The sequence below is a fragment of the Ascidia mentula genome (assembly GCF_947561715.1).
Source record: "Ascidia mentula chromosome 2 unlocalized genomic scaffold, kaAscMent1.1 SUPER_2_unloc_36, whole genome shotgun sequence".
NCBI lineage: Eukaryota > Metazoa > Chordata > Ascidiacea > Phlebobranchia > Ascidiidae > Ascidia > Ascidia mentula.
In genome coordinates this window covers 7,501-10,000 of record NW_028113683.1, presented here as the reverse complement: position 1 = coordinate 10,000, position 2,500 = coordinate 7,501, and the positions used below count along the sequence as shown (strand labels likewise).

The window sequence follows — 2,500 nt, the reverse complement described above, 5'->3', positions numbered from 1 at the left end:
ATTCACTTTCACTGCGCCCATGGGTTTCGCACTGCCCCGTGGCTCGCGCGCACGTTAGACTCCTTGGTCCGTGTTTCAAGACGGGTCGGGAAGGTGGCTGACGTTAGCCGCGGACCCCGTGCGTCTCGCGCGGCGCTGCCCACCCGCAACCGACACGCCGCAACTGGGCACTGAGCACAGTCCCCAACCGGCGACGCACCGGCTCGGACGGGACGCCCGGCCCACGAAGGGCAGACGCGGCGATCCCTCCTCGCCCGGGCGACGGGCCGACGTGTCCGCGCGCCTATAACACCCACCCGGGGGCGGGCTACCTTGCGCGCGGCCTTCTCGCCGCCTCCCAGACGGTCGCGGCCTTCGCACGGCGCTAGTGCGCTGGAGCTGCTCGGAGGACAGCGCGAACGACGGGCCGCAAGGCTCCGCACGCCCACACGCTCCGCTCGGCTTCAGCTGAAAGCGTCGCGCGACTCGACAGGCCCTCCCGTTTGCCTCTCGACGGTTTCACGTACTCTTTAACTCTCTCTTCAAAGTGCTTTTCAACTTTCCCTCACGGTACTTGTTCGCTATCGGTCTCGCGACAGTATTTAGCCTTAGATGGAGTTTACCACCCGCTTTGGGCTGCATTCCCAAACAACCCGACTCTGGGAAGACGCAGAGCGCGCGCCCTCGCCGCCACCATGGGCCTGACACCCGCACCGGGACGAGGCCTCGATCAGAAGGACGCGGGCGGCGAACGACGTACGCGCAGCGAATTCCTTACGCCACAATTCCACGCGCCGCAGAGGCGCGCGGATTCGGCGATGGGCACTTCCCACTTCACTCGCCGTTACTGGGGGAATCCTCGTTAGTTTCTTTTCCTCCGCTTAGTAATATGCTTAAATTCAGCGGGTAGCCTCGTCCGACCTCAGGCCGATAATCCAGTGCCTCGTTTGCGAGAGACACGCGCGCGCCACCGAAGCTCGTGCGAGCGCCGCGCCCGAACGCGAGCCGTGCTGCTCCGGGCCGGGATCCTCTTCGAGGCCGACTCGTAACGAGACGCACGCCGCGTTCGGTTTCGCGCGCTGACACTGCGTTCGTGCTGTCCTGGGCGGGACGACCGTGGCAACGGCCGACACCGCACCGGCCCGACGCGTCGCCGCGCGGGAACGTTACAACGCGACCCTGAGGCGGGCGTGGCGCCGGGATTGACCCGGTGCCGCAATTTGCGTTCAGAACGTCGATGCTCAATGTGTCCTGCAATTCACATTAATTCACGCAGCTAGCTGCGTCCTTCATCGACTCGCGAGCCGAGTGATCCACCGCCAAGAGCCCTCCGTGACTTCGTCAGTTGGACAAGCGCGACCCAGCCGGATTGCACAGTCGAAAAAAGCGGTGGCCGAGCGGTCGCCAGCCGTAGGCGACGCATGAAGCCAGCCTGGCACATGGCCACGGCACTCGGCGCAGAACGAAACAGGGTGACCGAAGTGCAATCGCGTGCGCCTCAACAGCGACGAAGGGCGTGCGCGGCCGCCAAGATACGGAGCCTTCTCCACCTGTCGAACGCACGACCACTCGATCGGCGATCGGCCGGTAATGATCCTTCCGCAGGTTCACCTACGGAAACCTTGTTACGACTTTTACTTCCTCTAAATGATCAAGTTAGATCGTCTTCTCGGACGCCGGCGCGGCCGTTGCCGAACGCGCCAGGTCCAATCGGAGGACCTCACTAAACCATTCAATCGGTAGTAGCGACGGGCGGTGTGTACAAAGGGCAGGGACGTAATCAACGCGAGCTGATGACTCGCGCTTACTGGGCATTCCTCGTTCAAGGGAAACAATTGCAATTCCCTATCCCTAGCACGACCGGGGTTCAGCGGGTTACCCGGACCTTCCGGCCTAGGCGGCGACACGCTGATCCGGTCAGTGTAGCGCGCGTGCGGCCCCGAACATCTAAGGGCATCACAGACCTGTTATTGCTCAATCTCGTGTGGCTAAGCGCCACTAGTCCCTCTAAGAAGTTCAACGCCGACCGATAGGGTCGCGTAACTAGTTAGCAAGCCAGAGTCTCGTTCGTTATCGGAATTAACCAGACAAATCGCTCCACCAACTAAGAACGGCCATGCACCACCACCCACAGAATCAAGAAAGAGCTCTCAATCTGTCAATCCTCACTGTGTCCGGGCCGGGTGAGATTCCCCGTGTTGAGTCAAATTAAGCCGCAGGCTCCACGCCTGGTGGTGCCCTTCCGTCAATTCCTTTAAGTTTCAGCTTTGCAACCATACTTCCCCCGGAACCCAAAGACTTTGGTTTCCCGCAAGCTGCCGGAGGGGTCGTCAAAGTAACGCCCCCCGATCGCTGGTTGGCATCGTTTATAGTCAGAACTAGGACGGTATCTGATCGTCTTCGAACCTCTGACTTTCGCTCTTGATTAAAGAAAACATTCTTGGCAAATGCTTTCGCAGTCGTTCGTCTTGCGCCGATCCAAGAATTTCACCTCTAACGGCACAGTACGAATGCCCCCGTC

General features: G+C 60.8%; 3 non-coding genes across 3 annotated transcripts in view; all 3 read right to left on the bottom strand.

Moving 5' to 3' along the window:
* The window catches only part of LOC145916121 (large subunit ribosomal RNA), a 3,685-nt gene extending 2,776 nt beyond the window's left edge, over window positions 1-909 (bottom strand). The window contains exon 1 of the ribosomal RNA XR_014404386.1: window positions 1-909. This exon is cut by the window's left edge and continues 2,776 nt beyond it. This is a non-coding gene — a ribosomal RNA (large subunit ribosomal RNA).
* Window positions 910-1,153: 244 nt separating this feature from the next.
* Window positions 1,154-1,307, bottom strand: LOC145916123 (5.8S ribosomal RNA). The gene has a single exon (XR_014404387.1). It is a non-coding gene; the product is annotated as a 5.8S ribosomal RNA (ribosomal RNA).
* A 260-nt stretch (window positions 1,308-1,567) lies between these two features.
* LOC145916125 (small subunit ribosomal RNA) overlaps window positions 1,568-2,500 on the bottom strand; it is a 1,824-nt gene continuing 891 nt past the window's right edge. Inside the window, exon 1 of the ribosomal RNA XR_014404389.1 lies at window positions 1,568-2,500. This exon is cut by the window's right edge and continues 891 nt beyond it. This is a non-coding gene — a ribosomal RNA (small subunit ribosomal RNA).